The 22,911-nt window shown below is 39.1% G+C and overlaps 1 long non-coding RNA gene across 1 annotated transcript in view; it reads right to left on the minus strand.

Annotated features, from left to right (window-relative positions):
• Positions 1-1,652: 1,652 nt before the first annotated feature.
• The window catches only part of LOC148189983 (uncharacterized), a 40,915-nt gene continuing 19,656 nt past the window's right edge, over positions 1,653-22,911 (minus strand). The window contains exons 4-6 of the long non-coding RNA XR_015776139.1: positions 5,941-6,049; positions 3,817-3,925; positions 1,653-2,419 (exon numbers count right to left, since the gene is read on the minus strand). This is a non-coding gene — a long non-coding RNA (uncharacterized LOC148189983). The remainder of the gene's footprint in view (positions 2,420-3,816; positions 3,926-5,940; positions 6,050-22,911) is intronic.

The raw sequence follows: 22,911 nt of genomic DNA on the forward strand, positions 1-22,911 counted from the left end.
CAACCAGTTGGGAGTGCAGTGTCACATTGTGTCATCTCACTTGATGCCTGTGTCACCTTGCATTCAGAACACGGAGCTAATGCTGAGTTGGGTGTTTGTCTCCCACAGGGGCCACCCATGTAAGAAGTAGCGTGTGCCCAGGGAAGTGCACGGCGCTTGGGGCAAAAAGCATACACTCCACGTGTGTTCCAGCAGATCCTTTGTTTCATCACATGCCCTTCACATTACCCCGCTGATAGGTACATTGTGCTTTCAGCTGAGGAATGAGCTTAACAGGACGTCAGCGATCAGTGCTAAAGATTTGTACAAGCAGTATGTACGGCGGTCCTTAGTGGCCTACATTAGTGAGTGAGCAGAGGAATAAAGATGACTGGATTTAGGCTTCTATTTGGGATCAGATTAGGAGCTAAAGCCCAGTGAGACTGACAGTATAATAAGCCCCGAAGATTCTGAATATTGTAATCACTTTATCTTTCCATTTGCCATTAGTGCAAACATTTTGTCTGTTTTTCTTTAACACTGTCCATCTCTGTACATCACATATATAGTTTCTATTCATGAATTTATGTTTTCCATCTCTCCTCACAAAATCCACCATCTCCTAAGCTCCCCCCCCCCCGTCAGTCTTATCGCTGTTCCCTTGGCTTTCATTCCTCCGGGGCTTTGATGGGTGCTGTGATGGTAAGATGATTGACAGGCTGAGCTGATTTCCACGCACTAATCATGACATCACTGCTCAGTCAATTTCATTTCACATCACATCACATCAAATCATGTTGATTGTAAGGTGAAAAAGACCAAAATACATTTTCATTCCTGTCTTATTGAGAAATAATGTAGATTGTCAGTATGACTATCTGCCTACACTTACATGCGTGAGCAGTTGTTTGAACAATGAAAGCCATAAACCTATAAAAAAATCAAACAATCATTATTTTACTTTTTATTACTTGCTGGCCTGTTGAACAATTGGACTGTCTATGTTTATAATGGTTTGTACATGTATGAGTCAAATGGAGTTGAAAGGCATTGGTTTAATTTAAACCATCAAGGCAGTTAATGATTTCCATCCATTTTATAATGCACATTAAAACAACAGCAGACTTAAAACATGCTAGAGATGGCTGATTCTTTTAATGAATATTTTGTAAATTTATATTCAGTTGCTTTATTGTCATGTGGTAATGTGTCATTATAAACTGTTTAGAAAAGTACAATTTTGTGCATTAAAGATTGTTCCAACTCCAGTTGTCCTCTAGTCAAGAGCTAAGTCCAAAATAGAAAACACAGATGAAAGAGCATTTGAATTCCCAGAACTGGATTCCTGCTTGTTTTTTCTGCAATGTTATTTGTCTTACAATTCTCAGATGTCATTGTGAACTTAAACACAAGGACAGAGTTCTTTTGCATTTCCATTTGACCTTAACTAGAGCAGTATGCGTTCAAAATGTGCGTTTTCAGACCGGGCCAGTTGCTTGGTTCGTGATATTGCGGCTATCAGCTTTCTCAAAAAACGCTCCAACCAAACAACGTCTACTTGACACTGCTCTTGGGTCCCCAGTAATACACCTGCCATGACATACAACCTACATTCCCATACTGGGCGAAATATAAAACAGAATGCAATATTTTGTCAATATTTTGCTGCCTTTATTCAACTGAATACAATATAATGCTGAAACTAATAAACTTTGCTTTTTGTAAACATGCTTGTTCTGAACATGATGACTGCAACACTTTCAAAAACAAAGTTCTGACAAGACCAATAAAACAGTGGGAAAGTTGAGAAATGCTCAAAAAACACGTTTGGAACATTTACAGGTAAGCGGGTTCATTTGTGACCGATTAAAAGATCAGTGGGTCTGAAAAGGGCAAACTGCGTGGGCAAACTGTCCAAAAGTTTAAGAACGTTTCTCAATGCAGATTTGCAAAGACCTCAGGGATTCCACCATCTACAATCCATAAAGACTCAGAAAATCTGGAAAAATCTCTGCACGTAATGGGCAAGGCTGAAAACCAACGTTGAATGTCCTTGACCTTTGACTACTCAGACAACACTACGTTAAAAACTGACATCATTATACAAAGGATATTACTACATGGGCTAAGGGACATTTTGGAACCCATTGTCAGTAAACACAGTCTGTTGCTGCATCTACAAAATCAAGACTCTGCCATGCAAGGTGAAAGCCAGATATCAACGACATCCAGAAACGCCACCGACTTCTCTGAGTCGAGCTCATCTGAGATGGACTGATGTGTCCTGTGGTCTGACGAGTCCACATTTCAAACTGTTTATGGATATGATGGACGTCGTGTCCTCAGGGAAAAGAGGAAAAGGACCATCCCAACTGTTACAAGTGCAAAGTTCAAAAGCCACAATCTGTGATGGTATGGGGGGTTTTTAGCACCATGAATTCTGAAATATGCATAAAGAATTTTAAGTAACATGTGCTGCCATCCAGATGATGGCTTTTTCAGGGACAACAATGCTTGTTCCAGCAAGACAATGCCAAGTGTTTCAGTTAATAAAGGTTTCTTCTGTATACTACACAGTGTGTACTTCTAGTGGTAATAACGCACTTCTAATAAATATGTCACGTAGATCTCAAGAGCTTGCACTCGACACTGCATTTCCTTGGGTCCTCGGCAGTATACCCACAAAGTTTGAAGTCAAACAGACAGAGATTTTTTCATTGTAGTTGAATGCAAGTTAAACAAAAAAATAAAGGCCATGAAATGTGTTCTGAGATGTATTGCAAGTCAAGAAAGTCAAGTACAGTGAATTTATTGGAAACCAGAGGCTGCACTGAAGATAGAAAATCAATTAGTTAGCGCATGCTTTGGAAGAGGCTCAGCTTTTACTTAAAGTACACATAAATTCAGCACTATAGGATCCATGGCAAGGTAGGGAGTCTAATGCAAGGTATACGAAAAGTTACACTTGATTGTTCTCCAAAAGTTTCATTATTATCCTATTATCTAAAGGAGCTTGGCTGCAATGTTTCATTTGAAAGGATCGCAGCGATTTAACCAAAGTTACTTACTGATCGTATTGGATCAGATTTCACGCGTCAGACAAATCACAAGATGGCCTCAAATGAGTTACAATGGTAGCTTTCATACTAAACAAACAGGCACATCTGATTCCACGATTTCAAGGATGGTAGACAACCTTCAGGTAATTGCAACTAAAACAATGAGCTGAGAGATGCTATGAACACTGAGGATAGCTAAGGGGAAGTGTGGAGTCTGTGATAATGTAATTAACTACTGATTAATGCAACTTTAAGTAGATTTTGAGATATCCTGCTAAGTTAGGCACGAGAACACTGATCTCATCTCATTTGCAGACTCCCTTGAGGTAATGAAAAATAATACAATTTTTAGATTTTTTTATTGTTAACACTCAAGATGTACAGCAGCATTTAATTCCGGGGCTGAAAGTCCCACTATGTGTCTGTAGAAATAGATTATTGACCATAAAGGGAAGGCGAGACATATGAAGACTATTTGACCCCTATGTAACCACCAAAGTTTTAGATCTAGCTGATGCACTAAGGCACTCATATCCCCCATCACTCTCTTGGTCTCACTTCTTGTCTCTCTTTTTATCTCCCTCCCTCCACACATGACTATAATATACTATAAATAGCAGCAGCATTTCCCCCAAATCATCTTCTCACTGGGGTAAAAGAAGCGTTAAACTTAAATAACCATGCCTTTGCCTGACAGGCAAAAGGCCAATGTTTCACCTCTAAGCCTGACGCTAATCATGGTGACAATATTTAGAAAAAAATGCACACAGATACTCACAGCAGCTCTGTCATCTCTGACATTTCCCATTTTCCATCTTGTTATCTGCAGCCTTCTGTTGACATTCCCCAAGCCTCACGTGCGGAGCCAGAAACAGTCGAAGGAGGATCTAAAAATAGAAACAGCACACAGCTCAGTGTGCCCAATATGAGTGAGCACGTTTTTAATATCTCCTCATTGAATATGGATGAGATTAAGTACTCTAGACGCCACTGTTTATTGAGTGACGAGCATTGTTTTTAAATTCATCAACTCCCTGCACCCAGCCTTCCAAAGCTGTTGTTTTTCCGGTTCACTTCAGATGAATTATGCCTGACTGATTGACACGTGAATAGCACCATAACAGATATGATAGAAAGTATACTGTTAACAGTATTGTGATTAATATTACATACAGCCGTGTTTAACATCTGCACAGTTAATTTCTCTTTCATACATACAAGCATGCACCCTCTCATTTCTGTCTATTTCTCGTGTTTTCCTGGAAATCCTAATTAGTGCAACTCTGGTTGCTACAGTTACCCAATCAGATCATTTAATTGAGAGGATAGATTACTGAATCTCCTAAATGCAGGAAAGAAGGTACAGCTTCTGTCTGCAGCTGTCAGACTTGCACTGTTAAATCTTTTAATCATGGTTTGAGTGACTGAACGTCAAAGGTTGCACACTTACCCTACAGGCAATACACACTCACATTTTCTCTGCGTGTCACAGAGCTGTCTGAAGGGCGTCAGGAGGGAAAATGTTCCTCGGCTGCTTTCTCTCATTAAACTGTGCTCATATACCTCTAGTGATCTGTGCAGGTGCCTCTAATTCATATGTGGGTCATCACTTGTGACCCCACAGACTGGTCAGCATATGCCACAGAACATGCTGGCAGATCCGGCCAAACTTCACACACGAATCTCACTGAGACTAACCGTCTGCAGCAGACTTTCTTCATCAATTTTCTTGTCATGCTATACCAAAAGGATGCGGAAAAATAGGTGCAAATGTTACGAGGCAGCTAAAATCCCTTTGCTGAATTGGCTCCGGTGGCAGCCTCTATAATCCGAAGGGACAGGTGTTGCCATGACAACAGCTTGCCCTGAGCTGAGCTGGCAAAGCTTACAAACAAATGATTACATGAGTGAAAAAAAACCTATGTCTGTGCCAAATATGTGCGCAAAGACCACACAAGGTATTCTGCCTCATCTGCTGCTTTGGATCATGAAAACGAAGAAGCGCATCGAAGTCTTCAGCGAGCGCCTCAAATGAGAGCTGGAGGCACGAGGTGGATATCACACAGTGGGCATGATATGACCTTGGATATCCATCAGGAGATAGCACAGGAGCTGTGGACCGACAGCGCATGGTGGTCTCATCGCTCTATAGGCTGAAGATAAAACTAATAATAGAGCTACAGTATCTTATAAGAGAGCACAGCAGCAACCAAACACAAAGGCAGAAAAAGGCCTCACAAAGTGCTTCAAGCAAAGTGAATCCAGGAGGGAGTAACTCTGTAGCTGACAAACAATAGTTCCAGTAATTTCTGACCTCTTCAGATTCCCATCATTTATTAGTAGGAACCTGAGTGTTGAATGGTTGGCTGGACAGTTGCAGGATATGTACCATGGGATCAAGTTAAGGTTGTAGACTTTTATCCACATCAGTTAGTTCTGCTGAGGCATGGTGCTTTAACAGACAGGGCTTAATTGGAAATCTTGTCTCGCTTTTCCAAATCCCTACTCGTTTATTTGCTCTTTGGTTGTTATCAACTACTACTGTGGGTGCTAATCTTTAAAATGGATAAGAACACATGCTTGGCTTGCAGTGTTTCAACAAGGTAAGTCAGTTTATCTCACTTGTGAAAGTGGCTGCTGTCATAGCAAAAATATGAAGCTACATCCAGCCAACACGTTCTCACTCCCAGCTTGTCAGGTTGGTCAGCGGCCGGATGCTACAAACTAGGTATCCCCTGTAGCATGCCAGTTTCGGACACTCAGGGACAGTGTTTCAATTTGTGCACATTACATATTAGTGTCCTTTAAAAGTAAACTCACATGATGACAAAAAACATTTCGGCAACTATTTTAGGTTGAAGCGGATGGGCCACTAGCCCCGCACCTGCTAATGTGTGCTCACCTCTTTTCTCCGATAATTAAAGATCCAGACTTCGGAAGGTTTTTAACAGGAGCCAGAATATCGGCAAGGTCTCGCCCCACTCAAAACAGACAGACCTGGTGATTAAAACCTGTAAAAACACAGAAAAAAAGCAGTTTCACATTAGAAAATCAAATGTTTTTTTATGCTGCTTGTCTCACGGGGGGCTACTAACTATGATGGACGATTTGAAATAACATGATACTCACCTGTAATAACAACAAAAACACACTACAAAAGAGTAACACAGTACATTAAAAGGCATGTGATGTGATAACCCAGCTCTGCAGTAAGGTAAATTGCATTAATACAAATTGTGCTATTATTAGATTTGTATTAAATCGAAGCCTTTACTGCACTTTTTCTTTCCTCTTAACACTGCATTTTGCATGACATCGCATTGTCCTCTTACAGATACAGTACAAGATGTTACACTGTCCTCATTACTACAGAGGACTCAGCAGGAGACGGTGTGAGATATGACTGCAACATCTGCAGACGCTTTTCCATTTAGCTGTCTCAGCACCTGTAAACACGACACAAAGGGTGCACTTATCTCAACACGCAGTGTCCCTCCAAATAGAAGAATTAGTTCTTCTCTTTTGTTGAGTAATAATTCCAGTTATCACTTCCTATCTGCAAAGAATGTTTTTGGCTTTGTATAGACCAGCACAGCAAACAAAAATAAGAGAAAACTAAGATGTAAACATACTGGGGAGTCTTTGTGCTGAATTGTTCGGTTAATAAAACAATGCAGCGTGAACTATTAGAACAACCATTTAATTATATTCATTACCTTGTGAATGAGGACTCATTTATATTAATTTTGTGGTAGAAAATGAAATGGAATTGCTTTTACCATACGAAAACATATGGTGTTAATTATCTTTAAATTTTCACCTGAATTAATGGTGATTGGAAAACGGGACTAAATGACCAAAAAAAATCTGGCCAGTTTTTTTTCTACATTCTCATCCCAGCTCCTCAAACATCACTGCTTTATCAGAACCATTCATGTCCACATATGGTGCATTATGTATCCTCTTGCGTCTGTTGTTGACCTCCCAGGACGGCATATCAATTTATGCCTGTTGAGTCAATTATGTCTTTTCAGCATACCCTTCTGTTTTCACAGGAAATGTGCAAATGTGTTTCTGCTTGTTAGATGCAAACAGCCTCTTTCAAAATAAACTTTTTATACAGTATATGTTTATGATTACCTACTTGTGCAACACATGCACATAGTTAATGCAGCCAATAAAAGCATGTGGTTAGGTTTAGAAAAAAACATTATGGTTTGGCTCAACATTTGTTTTGTTTTTTTTAATTTGATTTGTATTTTCTGTACAGTATATTGATCTTTTATTTATTATATGTTATTCTATCTGACATTTCATGCATGCAACTTTTACCCTTGTAGTTACCCTTGCACTGCAGCAAAACTTGAATTTCCCCTCTAGGGATCAATAAAGGATTATCTTATCCTATTTTGTATGAGAGGCGAACAATAGTGAACTGGGTGAAAGTTAGGGGTTTGTTGAACCCAACCACCGCCCTTCCCATCCATTCAACAGTGACTTTCAAGCTCCCTATGTTAAATCATTACTAGCAGTGTTTCCGACTGACAATGCCTGGCGGCAGATCATACCGCTGCAAGGGTTGCCTTTTTGCGTCAATGTGTGTGGCTAAAATCACTGACCGAGCAGAGATATTTGACGAGTTGGGAATGAGAACTGGCTGTTTTTTGCACCAGAGGAGAGGAGTATATCAAAATGAACAGTGTGTGCTGTATTAACTGTTGGATAAAAGATAATTATGATGTGATGGTGATACCAGAAGGCAGGTTAGAGGATCATCAAAATCTTTGCTTTGGGGTCCAAAATTATCTTTACTGAATTCCCTGGCAATCAGGTCAGGTGTTGTTGAGATCATAAAGATAAAGTTTGATCTGTAAGGTGAAACCAGTGGCCACACAACAAGCAAACACTGTGAAAACATTTTGACAGCTGTTAGCAGTGAAAATGGTGCTGATGGGGTATGGCAGTATCCCAAGTTCAGTTCTGGCTGAGGATGTTTTTTGCATGTTATACCATCTGTCTTTCCCCATGCTTCTTGTCTGTAACTTAATTGTCAAAATCAAAATGGTAAAAAAAAAAATGACAACAACGGGGTTCAACAGAAACCAACTGTTCTTATTCTACACAATTACGAAAAGTTTTCATTTTAATAAAGTTGAAATAGACAAGTTTCATCTTAATACTATGAGCAGAGGTTACAATACAGGTCATGGTTTCGGCACCCAAGATTTATAACATAAAACTGTTGTCAATGGTTTAGACATGCATATGCAAAAATAAACTATGATTCTCAAATTACAAATGTGATGTCACTATATCGACACCAAAGCAGGAATTATTACAAATGGCTGGCAATGGAGACTTAAGATGGGTTCCCTATAAGCCTGGCTTTCACTACGGACGTCTTTCTGCCACCAGGTACAATCTCCCGGGAAAATGAAGGCTCAATTTACAGCACAAAGGAAGTGCGTCAACCATTGCACAAAAAGAACAGGAAAAGGATAGAGCGTTTGATCTCCCAAGTAGTTATCAATAGCTATCCCCAGTTACCAAAAAGTATCAGTGTAGGTTCTTTGCAGTTACTGTCCTCAGTAGAGAAAATGGCAAACAGTGGAACTGTGGAAACTGATGAAGAAAATAAACTCTGAGGAAAAATGTCAAGCAATCTGGTTGTCTTTGCAACAGTGACACCAATAATAATACCACTTTGGAGAAACGAGGGAGTGGGAGGTTGAAAAGTTGTCTGTTTCTACTTTAACAAGAAATGTAGTAATCTAAAATATATTTATTATTGTTGTTCATACTATAAGGCTGTGTAAGAGATTTAATGACTGGACTTCCCCATAGCTCCAGGATGAATCTCAGTTACAGAAGAGGTAACCTTTAAATTATTACCCAGAGTTGATCAACAGGCCTGAAGACAGTTCATCAGTTCTGTGAATCCCTCAGGCTGAACAGTTTGTCTAATTTTGGCATGTAAAACTCTGCTTCATTTATGTTGTTGGACTTGTTTATTTGGCTTCCTATTACAGACTGCACAGACATTAAAAATTTACAGAGTCAATGCCTTGTGAAACTATTTTTAGGAGCCACAACCCACAAAAGCTACCTTTCCCTGGGTAGCACAGGCTGCCAGGGTAATTTAGGTTTCTAAAACCAGCTCTCACGTTTGCGCTTGTGATAGAAGAGCATTAAAGCATGGAGGCATTATAAGTCCTTCTCTGTGGACTCCGGCTTATATTCTCGCAGAGCTGTCTCATCCAGCAACACTTCAAATTAGCATCTCTGCCCACAGGGCAGTACTAGGAAAACACTGGACTGTCTGTAACGTGGGAGCCAGGAGCTGGCTGACAAAGCCCAGAGGGCCAGAGCAGCCCTCACTGCCTTTGGTTCGAGGTTTTGGAGAGTGAGTGGGAGAGATAGGAAGAGTAGGTGGACAGTTTCATCACCGTGAAGAAAAGGAGAAAGCCGTGTGCTCTCCCAAATAGTTCTGGAGGGTGGTAGTAACAATTAAAGAAGAGCAGAGTTGAGTTGATTACTTAATGTGAGAAAAAGCACACCTAAGTACCCTAACAGCCATTCAAACCCACACATTAGCTCCCAGGCATGTCTGTGTGTTCAAAGTGGATTCAGCACTGCATGAGAAACAGTAAAATTAGTACAGAAGCCAATCACATCCATTGACCATGCTTGAGGTCCTTTCAATTATTCAGAAAGCCCAGCTTTCTAATTATGCATATGTATATAATCATCATCAATTATGCACATGAATTATTCATAATATTAGAGCGTTAGAGCAGAAAAGGGGGTTTCCATTTTTTTTTTTTGTTGTTGTCCAGAGAGTTCCTTTTCAGTTTTAAAGTACAGTAATCAACAGCAAACAAAATAGCTGGTGAACATAACAAATCACAAATATGTATCAATGGTTTTGGCCAGTGAAGCCAGAGACTTATACTTGAAAACACTGCAAAGACTAAAGCTAACAACCAACTAGCACGTACCTAAGGAAATATCTCTCCATACCAGCGGGGGCGGCAGTCTTTAATCATCATTCAAAAAGGGGTAACCGGAAGACAGACGGGATGAATTCAAGGTGGCTATTTAGCCAGATATCACATTAACAATGCGTGAACAATAACACAAGTGATGGTGAGCAGTTTCTGCAAAAGAGTTCAGTGGCAAAAAATTAACTCTTTCAAATACAAGTTTGTTTTGTTCTCTTCCCCTTTTGAATTAAGTTTTTAGTTTTCTTTCTTCACTTCTGTTTCTCTTAACTGAGCTGAACTGTCACAGATGCTTGCTGAATCCTAAAAACTGCAGACAAGGGGTGGGGGAGGGCAAGTGCCATCGGTGTGAGACACACTGCAAAAAGCAGGGCAACAGATGCTGACTGATGGCCCAGTATTAACTGATGGCCATCAGTTGACCTAGTGTGTCAGGGACCTAAGATGTAAACAAATGTCCACCCAGTTGTAAAATGCGCTAATCTCAAGGTTCAGCTGGTAGCTTTTTGTGAAGCTTTCAATTGTATCTCGCTGCTTTCTTCGGCGACTAAAGCTTTCTGGATGTAGATGGCCTCTTTGATCTTCTTCCAGTGATTCACTGAAACTTGGCGGACGACTTTTACAACTGTTGTGACCCACATGGTGCTTCTGCAGTTACAAGCAGTCAAGATTGTGCAAAAGAAATTATAGATATTCTTATTTTAGAATAAAATAACCATATATTCAAATATTGCTTTTTAGGAGAACAGCATTGACAATTACAAAATGGTGTGATAACTATAGATATGGATAAATGGCTCCAGCTTTTGCCATTCCATGTGGTAGTAATAGGCTTACAGATACAAACACAAACATCAACAGTTCTTCATGATCACTATGTCTTGTATGGATTAACATGCAGCCACAGCCAATGTGTTTTCTCTGCAGTCCAATATTAGCAAGCAATTCCAATCCTAAATGGTAAAATGCTATGTGGACTCGCAATTGTATAGCACCTTTCCATCCTCCCCACCACTCAAAGTGTTTTTATGTTGCATTCATTTACAGAAGTTGTAGGTTAAAGCTCGGAATGAGGTCACACCCGAGTTGACCGCATTACAGGAAAAAAAGTCAGAAAACAATATGTTGCTAGCAATGCCAGATCTTGCTGTACTAGCCTCTGTTGGTTATACCAATTGATAACAACACATTACAACTGTATTTTGTACATACAAACACTGTACCAACATGCCCAAAGTCCAAGTTTAGAGTATTTTATGGCTGATATGGACCCAAAGGTAAACGGGAAACCTCCATGCTCAAATGTCTATTGTGCTGTTTCTCCACCTACACAGAAAATTGGGAGGCTTTTTATTGGTGTAACGTACGGTGGGATTTATTAAGGCATTATATATGCAAGCACGGAGAACTGTTGTTGTCAACACTGTAACCCATCATTAACACCTGCATGCTAAATATGACAAGGCCTCACATTTGGACCCTTATAATTAGTGTCTTCGACCAATTAACCAATGGCCATTCAACAGGGCGATTGGAACATTTTTCTCATATTTAAAGTATTATCATGACAAAGTAAGCTAATCAGTCCCCCTAGAAACCAAAAACACAGCTTTAAAGATACTATTTGTAATCCAAATTGTTGCACAGTCATGACAGATCACCTCTAAGACACAAAGATAGGTGCAGATTTGCCCCTCCAAGTAGCTCAAAGAATCAAAAAAGTCCTGGAGCAGCTACCACCAGTTATCTCAAGTTTAATATTGGGCAGATATACATGTGTACATGCAGAGTGATCTTGGGCTAGTATGATCTGGCGGCAGCACTGTTTTGTTGTAATTTTGAATTATTTAACATAAGTAAATGAAGCTGCAACTTAATCGTGAAATTCTAATTTTCATCCACAATTTGTCAAGAGTCTTGGAAAGCCCATGCTTCATCTCTCCAACGAAGAACCCTTCCACTTTCATATTCCTGTTTCTATTTTTGGATCTATTCTGTGTTGTCCAGCATAGCCTTTCCTTCCAGAGCCTTGTTACTTAGAGCTGGTGGGAACTGGGCACATGTGTCCCTGTTTGTTTCCGATGTATTTTCAGAGAGGTTAATGCGTGCTGACATCACATAAATGTCCTCTCATCCAACTGAGAATATGCCAACCATGCAGCAAGTAAGCCAACTGCACACACGCACGCACACTCAAACTCTTTCTATCGGTGTGTCCTTATACCTCCCATCTGGGTTGATCTTTCTTCTTTCAATACACTGTAATCCCATCTCTCTCTCTTTATCTCTATCTGTAAATAACCAGCCTGTCCTGCTTGATTACTCAAACGAGATAATCTTACAAGCCACACTGTATCAGTATGTATGAAACAGTGCACTGAGTTTTCCAGGTTCTCCATTGGATCGTGTTAGAGAGCTTTCTAGCAAGGAAGTACACGACTTTACAGTATTTTTTTAAGTAGAAAAAACTTTTAAGGGGAAATGCATGTATTTTACACACCAAAGTCTGTTTATAGGTTTAGGGTAGTATTATTACAGATGTGAAAATAATTGTATGAAAGTCTTTTGTTACAGAGGGAGAGAAAAATCTTAACATTGGTTAGTGCTTAAGATTACAAGACTGAAAAAGAAAAAAAACCTGGAGGGCATGTGGGCTTACCAGAATCAATAGTTCCATCAGCTAAAGCACAATGGTTATGTCACCTGTGCCTATTAAGAATACTCTAGACTATGCATTCTTGAAAGAAACTGTTCAGGCCACCTAACTGTAGTCTAAACATTTTGCCTCCAAGTTTCTTCAAAGATGTTTCAACTGTACAGATTCAGATCTATACGAAATACATGTAGATAATATTTCACAACAGTCAGGTCTTTTTCCAAGCATCCTGAAGACCAGAGTCATTAAACCACTTTTAAGGAAACCCCAGAAAACCCGGAAAGATTATTGATGAAGTTGTTTTCCAGCAACTTCACACTTTCTTGGTTCAAAATAATCACTAATGCATTCAGTCCGGATTTCGGTCACACCAAAGCACTTGTTAAAGTGTTAAGTGATATTTATCTAAATAGTGTTGCATCAAAAGTTTCAGTTTTGCTGTTGCTGGATCTCAGTGCTGCATTCGATACGGTCGACCATCAGATACTGGTCCACAGACTAGAAGAGTGGGTGGGACTTACTGGCACTGTGCTGAACTGGTTTGAATCATATTTACAAGAAAGGGACTATTTTGTTTCAACTGGTGATTTTGTGTCTGAGCAAACAAAAATCACTTGAGAATTTCCTCAAGGGTCCATTCTTGGGCCTCTTCTATTTAATATTTACATGCTCCCTCAGATTTTGGAACGTTATGTTAAGAATCTCCTACCATATCTATGCAGACGACACACAGCTCTACACAACAGTGTCAACACAAGACTACAGTCCGTTAAAAGTCAGTGCACACCTTGAATCCATAAATGTAATAACCTACAAATCAAGCCAGAAATCTTAATATACTTATGGACTCTGTCTTTATGTGGCTGTTGAAATTTAGGTGAGTCATAAAATCAGCCTATCACCTGAAAAACATAGGAAGGATAAAAAGATTTCTATCTAAACAAGATTGAGAAAAACTTGTTCTTGAATTTATTTTCAGCAGGCTGGGCTATTGTAATAGTGTCTTCACAGGTCTCCGTAAAAAAACAATTAGACAGCTGCATTTTAACCACAATGTTGCTGCCAAAGTCTGTACTTACACCAAGAAAGTGAAGCACATTACACTGGTCCTTGAATCAGTGCACTGGCATCCTGTGTGTCAAACGGTAGATTTTAAAATACTGTTACTCATTTATAAAGCACTAAATGTTCTCAGACCTAAATACATTTCTGATTTACTTATATACTACAATGCATCCAGATCCCTCAGGTGATCTGGGAAAGGTTTGCTCGGTGTTCCCAGGATCAAAACAAAGCAAGGTGAAGCAGTTTTTAGTTTCTATGCTCCCCACCTGTAGAACATAGTTTCTAAATACCTGAGGTCTGAGGTGAACTAATTTAAATCAGGGCTTAAAACATTATTGTTTACTGTGGTTTTCCAGTAACTTTTTTTGCTTGCCTTTACTTTTTGATTGTCTTAAAGTGCCTGAATGCAATTTACATGTTCTCTTAACATATTGTATTACATGAATTTCTGTGTCCTTATAAAGCGCATTGCATTGCCTTGTGTCTGAATGGTGCTATTTAAATAAACTTGCCTTGCCTGAAGTAGCATTTGAACTCGTGATCTGATGATGGTAAAAACACTAACCACTGTGCTGCTAAACATCTTCAAATAAGTCACAAATGCTGGGTGTAAATTTGTGAATACAGAAATAAAATACAGAGTACAAAAGTGTATTTACTGGGGAAAAAAATGCATGTGGTTTCTGACAGCAAGATGTTTTGACTTGATCAGCTCTAGAAAGAGCATCAGCTGGGGTCAGAGCTGCAAAAACATAACTCTTATTTGTTTTTTTTGACCAAGAAGTGGCTTGTGGGAACAATATGATGCATAATATGCCTGTGAAGAGTGAAAAAAGTGAGACTGGGAGCACTCTTAGAATCCACAGCTCTTCACAAAGTCAGTTTAAAGGTAGCCTGGGGCAGTGTCTTGCATTGGGTCAGATACCCGAGGGTACCTGGCGGGTGACCTGCAAAAAACAGGTGATTTGCTGGTATGTTACCACAGAACCATTAACAGGCATTTTACCATGTTTTAAATGTTATAAGATTTGCTGTTTCAGGCTGCAGATCCTCTGTGGATGGGTCAGGTAAAGTTCCAGAGCTAATTGCTCGTGTGTGGGTGATGAGGCACATGCAGTACTGCACGTTGCAGTTCCGGTTCAGGAGTGGGTCTCGTAAATCAGACCCATGTAGGACTCTACACTGTGGAGTGTTTGACCATTAGTAGTGCAATGGAGAAACGAAACAAAGTGTCAACAAAGGTGGAGAAGAGGAAGACTGTTATCAAGCAAACTTTGCACAATTTAAGATATCTGAGCCACTACCTTTGCAGATGTTTTATGAAGAAGAAAATATGTTAGCAATCTTTTATTTGTAATTTTTTGTTTGTTTACAGGAAAACTGTAATTTCAGAAAAGAGAAAGATATTTAAGAGCTATTAAAAGCTGAATTAGAGGAGCCAAAACCTCATTACGGCTTAGTCCTTAGCAGTGGCCAAGTTTTGATTTCCACTGCCCTTTGCTGCATGTCAGCCCTTGTCTCTCTCCACCCTTTATAAGACAATAAATAAAAAATAAAAAGCTCAGAGAATGGCATGGCTGAACTCTCCTCTCATGGACTTAGTTAAATTGTTTAAAAATACATAACAAAAACAGCTTAATATTTCAAAATTTGTAAAAATATAAAAAATATTTAAAATGTACAAAATAAGCTGAAATTTGGGGGAATTATCTAAATTTCTTCAAGGTATTCAGAAGTGATTAATGACATGAAAGACATTTTTGAAAAGAGTAAAAGGAGCATGCATCTGCTGTTGAGGCAGGCAAAATGTCCATGTCTCAGGGAAACAAAACATTTTTTAAATATTGTTTGTACTCATGTAGCACAACATGCTGCAAATGGCCATCTTGTAAAACAATAAAATAAAAAGTGCTTTATATTAAAGATAATTCTCAATCTCTGTCTCTCTTTTTCTGCATATTATGTGAGGGGCAGCCAGACAGGGCTGTTTGTCTGAGCCTGAGGTTCAGCTGCAACAAGGCTGCAACCAGACAACAAAGAACAAATGAGACTCAGACTTCTCGCCCACTGCAGAAAGTGCACAGGAGATTGTGTAATTTCCATTTCTAAAGAGATGTATTGACAGTTTAAAGAATATAGCATATAGGATACATAGAGCAAGGACAATATGGACTCGCAACACTAAAGGACAGTCTGAGACAAATACAAACACTGAACACACTTTGCTGTAGACTGCCAAAAGATGATTGTGTTGAGCTGCGTGCTATGTCACAGTTCTAAAGAGATGTATAATGTATAAGATACGTATCTGGTACACAATGACAATTTTATAATTAATAATAGAATGGAAAGCCTATGTTCCTGTGGGTGAAATCTGCAGTGTCTCCCACAATATATTAATCAGTGTTAAGGCAGCATGGCTCCCAAGCAGGAACTGAACAATTATCTCTTTAGCTTGCATTGTTATTATTCTCTTACTGTACATTTATCTTATTCTCGTGGTCAGACAAGCTAATTTTACCCCATCGCGCCATTACAGTGAAAACTACACAAATTCACACAAACATTAATTAGTTCACCCTGTGGCTAAATAATGAGCTATAATATCAAGTTAGCTCGCTCTCTGTCCCACTCTATCACACTCCGATACTGGTGCAAACCAATGGGCCTCTTTGTCTGAAAGACTACTTAAATGTGCTGACTGGCGCTCTCGACTGAAAGCGTACTTGCTCCCTTGACAGCAGTGCTAATCTACTGCCATTAAATATGGAAAGAGTCATGACCATTTCCATCACAGCAGACCGGCCCAAATTACTAAGTCCAGAGTGCTGCTCACATACAGTATTATGGCTGGAAAAGTGGGCTGTGTCAGACCCATTTTTAACATGATGCCTTTTCTGTCAAAGCACTATTTGCACAAGACCAGTAATAATTGCAGAGGTGTCCTGTGACTTTAATCCTGTGTGAATCTGCTATGTCAGCCGTGTTCATTTTGGCAGCTTTTTTACATTTAGTCTTTAAATGAAAACACTTGTTATTTTCAGTCATATTTTAGTCACAGCGTTAGTCTAGTTTTGGTCAACGCACTGATTTACTCGAAGAAAACTCAATACATTACTCAGCTTTTAGTCAAAATTTGTCTTTGCCATTAATTAAGCGAATAGGCTGATGCAGGTATCAGTAGTCAGAATAAGGGTGACAGGTTATAAGGTGTTAAATTACATTTAGACAAAGTTTTTTTTTTCTACAACTAGGCCACAAATAACTTTTTTCACATTTACAAACATGCATTTCTCCAGCTGATTTTTTTTTTTTTTTTTTTAATTCAAAGGATGATTTAGAAGCACACACTTTCCGATCATCCTTTGAAAATCTCAAAAATGTATGGTCTCAAAAGCTGCAGGACCACAAAACACTTAGTTGAGACAACTCAACAACAATCATTTTTACTCTGTCACTGAAAAGTTTGACTGATCAATCTCAATGTTAAGAAACTGATTTTTTTTTTTTTAATCCTGAATTCTTTTCTAAATCAGCTATTCCAAAGATTTAAATTCCTGTGCTCTCACAGAGTCTGTGATTATAACAGAGAAAACTGCGCTGAGTTCACAGTGTCTGCACTTACAGATAGCAGAGGCTCCTACCTGCCTGTCAAATAGCGATACATTAAAACTTCTTGAGACAGTCTGGATCTGAGTGAGGTCACAGATTTTAAGTCCGGTGGTTACTCTTTTTGCTGCCGTTCAACGGCTAACAAGCACAGCTAGCTGCTAACAGCCACCACTGCAACTAACAAATTCCAAAAAATTCAGTAAACAGCTCCACCATCTACACTCAGACATACACGGCTGCTTATTTGCTGCTGAATAATAGCTCACAACTCACACCAATGGTTGCCGCTGCTCCAGGGTGAGTGTTTTACAGGCTAGCTAAATATCCTGGTAATGACAGTTTACTAGAGTATGAAAAAAAAAGGTAATGCCGGCACACTTACTCCATGCCACACAAGTTTATTCAAGACAACGTTTCGATCCTACCTAAGTGGGATCAAAATGCTGCGATACCTGGAGTATATTCAATATATTGCCCACCCCTACACTTATATATTTATATGGTACATTTCATAAAATAATCATATTAATTATTAATTATAATTATCATGCTGTAGTCTAACTTTGAATGTCTGATGGTCCACAGTTTACATTTTCGTCCTTATCATCAAGATCTATTTTTAGCTCACCAACATCTCATCTTTGTCATGGAAAAAAAAAGGCTCAGTGTTGAATATTTTTTTAATCACGAGAACCCCAGGTAATACTAGTCAGGTGCAAATAGGGATAAAGTCAGTGTACTCAATTAAAACCTTCTTAAACCAATTGACACAGCAGAGTCATTTAAGTTACCACAAAAATTTACAGTATATTGCTTTGTTTTGTTCACAGACATAAACACAAACAGGAATACGCACACATAAAAGCACAACACACTGACCTTTGGAGTGTCACTATTCACAGTGGGGTATTATGGCAGACAGAGCCACCTGAAAAAAAAGGAGGGGCTGTTCTCTGCCAAGCAAGAGAAGACATATGTCCTGTACAACACAGTTCATTAACCCCATATGTCACCCTCAGAGCAGCACGCCACATACCAGCAGTGTACAGAGGAGTCGAAGAGTAAAGTAATGCCAAATAAACAAGCTGCTTCCTTTTATCCCTAGCGGGTGTGAAGCCAATCATGAACTGATATCTTTAGATGATACATGTGAAATAAAATCAAGATAGGTGTAGTAATATTGGGGTTCAATTATTAAAGCAACTTTTCTCACAAAAAAACTGTAATTTATTGTATACTGATGACTTTTTTTACCCCCTGACATCCAGGTTTAATTGTACATTCTGCCATGGGTTACTGTACCAGGGCGAGGCAGTTTGTCTGCTTAAATAGTGTCCTCAACTTCTCAGTTAGTTCCCCCCTTAACTCCGCCACAGTATCGGCCTCTCACCAAAACATGGTCACTTCTGGCCCCAAAAAGAACTAAGATGGTAAAGGCTGAAATGCCGAACTTAAGGCTTCAAAACAAGTCCATAAACCAAAAGAGTCACTGTAGCTATGTCCATTATTTTTACAGTCTGTGGCAGAGAACAGGTGAGTGTCGCGAAGTACCTCCTGGGTGCATTGTGCCTCCAGTGCACCATGGGTAATGCAGTTTATATAGGGCCATTATGAATCACCTAGAGAGCGTGATATGGAGAGGGCAAAAAAAAGAGTTGCAGCGGCTTGTGAGATGTGCTGATGGGCAAGAAAAAGTCATGGTACACCAAAGAGCGAGAGCGAAATAAAGAGTGCCAATACTGCGTACTGTTGAGTACCAGCACACTTTGAGCTCTGCTGCTGTGTACAACCAAAAATTTTCAGCCAATGTGTTGCATCAGCCTGCAGATCTGTCAATAATGTACGAAACACATGTGGTCTTAATAGAGACACACTGGATTCAGGTCTCAGTTTTAGGCCTCTACTTCACGCACTACAAGCATGAGAACTAAACTCTGACGAAGTTTCATCAGTCACGAGGTTCAACTTTACAGCCCCACAACACCAGTGCTCTGTTACAACCTGTATGTTTTGCTTCCATTGGGGTTTTTACCCTTAACAATAACTTCACTATGGGAACTAATCATTTTGTTTAAATTCAAACATCTTATAAACCTGACCAATTTCATTATGCAGTGTAATAAAGCACAGCAAAACTGCAGAGTAATAAATCTTGTACATTAAAAGTCTTACTTTGAGTTACAATAACCAAAGTCTGAGTTTCATGTTGGCAAATATCCTTTCAGCTAAAGTGACAAGAATCTAAGCCCCTATTATATCCATGGATTTTGTCGCTCACTGGTTATTATAGTGGGATTAAGCACATTAACATTCACAAGATGTAGACAAAGTTGTTAAGATTCTGACAAGTGAAGCTGTGTCAAATGTCATCATGATTTGCAAATGTTGAACCGCAAAAGCTACAAGAAATTAAATTCACATTCACAGATGAGATCTTTAAGGCATATTATTTCCATTAAGATCAGTGTCAGGTAATACAGTGACCGGGAGAGAGCGGATACAGTGATATGAGCTCAACAGAGAGAGGAAAAAAAACGCATAGAATAATTCTTCCCCTTGAGCATGACAGATAATCGAGTAACTGTTCGAGCAGCAGATATAGATGCACCAACACGGTACTGAAGGTATTTGAAGTCTCGTCACAAAACAGTGTAACATATCAGATCCAGCAAAGTTGAGACAAGGTGACTTTGGATTTGGCAGCCATGTACTGTATTCTGCCCCATGAGAAATGTTCCTGTATGTGACTGCGCAGCATGTGAGCCTGGCAGGGGTACAACCCTTTTTTTTGTTTCCTTGACTTCTTTTTTGAACAGATGTGTGGTCATTTGTTGAAATTTGTCTTTGCCTACCATGGCTGTGTGATTCAGTTCCCTTAATTGTCCTGTAATTGATCGTAGGACATGATCCCCAGGGTGACCGTCTGGAAGTTGCTCAAGAGTAGATTAAAATTTTATTTAGATAGCACAATTTAAATTTTGATGGATCAAGACTTTAGTCTGTATCATCTCTGTGATTAATGACGGATTTTACATCACACCAAATTCTAACTTTATTATAATTTTCATCGACAGAAAATAAAATGAGAATTAGGAATGAGCCACAAAAGCTGTGAACTCAAACTTGTATTCTCCTCACTTTTTGTGCATGAAAGTTAAACTATAACAAGTTGCTATCAACTTGAGCACATCGTAATGTTAATCAACCCCTGCTTCTGGGGATCATGCAGCCCCAACTCCATGCAGGATCAGCTTACAGGTTAGACTCGAGCCGCTACATCTGCCAACCGAAGGTCCCTTTCCTGAGCTGCTACCCTGCCTGCTTTCCTCCTGGGGAGACTGTCCACAATGGCAGGGAGCAAGGGGCTAGCTCGCTAATAATCGCTGCATGCAACGCTACAGTGAAATATGATTAAATACATCAAGGTGTGGGAAACACTGGGTTACTGTATTAAGACTATGCATATGCCCATAGATGTCTGGCAGGAGGGCCTTGGGCTGATTTTCAAATTCTGTGTTTTTTTTTTGATCGTTTGCTTTTTTGCTTTGTTTTCCCCTTTTCCAGATTTTTGCCTACCCTAGCTTAAAAACACATCCTCAAGCTTAAGGGCAAGACAAATTTCCCTCCATTCCTCAACCATACCTTTTTTACAAAATGGCCAGGTGGTACAATGACACTATATTGTCACCTTGAACAGGCAGTGTTGAAGGGGGTGGTATAATTTCCCCAACACTGTACACGAGTAAAAAAAAAAACACCAGTAACCAAAATGATAATGATAACATGTTAAAATGTTTAACCATAAAAGTTTGTATGTATTTTATCAATTTTTATATTGACACTAAAAATTCACACTTGGCACTCTCACTAGAATTAGTAGTTACATTACTGCATAGGACAACATAATGACTGCCAATGAAGACATAATGACCTTAAGTGTCTTTAATCAGACTCAGCGGCTGTATCTAACAGACTGTAATTCAATATCCGTACAGCAGCTTCTGTTCGCTGACAATTACCCATGACAGTTATTGACATTGTTAAGTCAAGGTAAAAAAAAATAATGACTACACATCTGCTCGTCTTCATTTTCGCATGCTGATATTTCAAAATGAAACAGAACTGAAAGAGAAATGAAATATGTGGTTGTTAAGGTATGTACAGTACAAACGTGTCTGTGCAATACTTCCACAAAGGGAGAAAGAGAGGCATCCTGTCATGGAGAATATATTCTCCTCCAGCAAGCCCAGTTAACACTATTAATGGCTTCCCAGCATGTCCAAAAGCTGTCTCGCTCCCTCATTAGGAGAAAGTGTCACTGCCTGGACCTTTGCTAAAAGGGACCCCGGCTGTGAACTGAAACAGAGCAGACCACTATCTCCTACTGGGGCTGCCCCTGAGTGTCTCTCTCTCTCTTTTCTCAACTCCCTTTCTTTCTTTGTCTCTAAACCCATCCATCATTGCTTTTCCTGTTTTATCCAGGACCCGAGGAGGACTTCTTAATTAGTACAGTCATTAAAAGTAAAAAATCTTACAAAGACGCTGCGGAGGCATTCACTAATTCCACATTCAGACGCCATCATCTCTCCGTCAAAGGGATAGATTGGATGGTCTGAATATGCCACTTTATAATGAAAAGAGCTAAAAATAACTATCCACTCATTTTTAATACAGTGATTTATCCATTTGAAAAACCATCAAGACTTCTTTAATTCTCTTTGAGATGTCAATGCACTTGTACAGTATCTGTCTGTTTAATGTGATGTCTGCAGAAATGTGGGAGGAGTTGAACTAATGGAGAAATTGTGTCAGTATTACTAATGTAATAAAACAAACTTGCATTAACTTTCATTTTAATTAAATGAAACCTGAAGAAAAAACATGCAAAAATACTTAGATATCAGTGGTCTCATATGATCAATCATACTTCAATGATTCAGATAATGGGAAGCGTCTTTACATAAGCAGGCCATCTACATAGAACTCATTATAATAATTAAAGATGTATGAAGCATGATGAAATTCCTCTGTGGGTGCATTAATGGCCAACCACAGTCGGTTAAACGAACTACATGATTATTTTTGATTTGCCTTTGAATTTGGCTACTAATTTTAAAAAATTCAAAAGTTTGGTAAAAACAATTGTATACTTTCTTTTTAAGTGTTGAATAAAAATATTGATATTTTAAGTACCTTCAGAGCTGAGTTTGAACTCGGATATGAATAACTTATGCAGCTTCACATGGACTAAATCAGACGGTGGCAAACCAAATATCACTTTAGTGGATGAGAACAGGATGGTAAAAACTGTATTAATCTTTTTCATCTATTTGACCAGGTATGTCCCATTGAGATCAATGATCTCTTTTTCAAGGGAGAGATGACCAAGACAGCAGCATAAGGAAAAGTTACAAACTGCAATAACCAAACAAAAACATGAGAATATGCAGAAACATGTAGAAATAAGTAAATTCCATCAGTGCCAACCAATTTATTCACCAATGTACTAATGAGAGCTTTAAAATCAGGCAGAAAAGTC

Source organism: Plectropomus leopardus, chromosome 3 (genome assembly GCF_026936395.1).
Source record: "Plectropomus leopardus strain MGB_pleo_1.0 chromosome 3, ASM2693639v1, whole genome shotgun sequence".
Lineage (NCBI taxonomy): Eukaryota > Metazoa > Chordata > Actinopteri > Perciformes > Serranidae > Plectropomus > Plectropomus leopardus.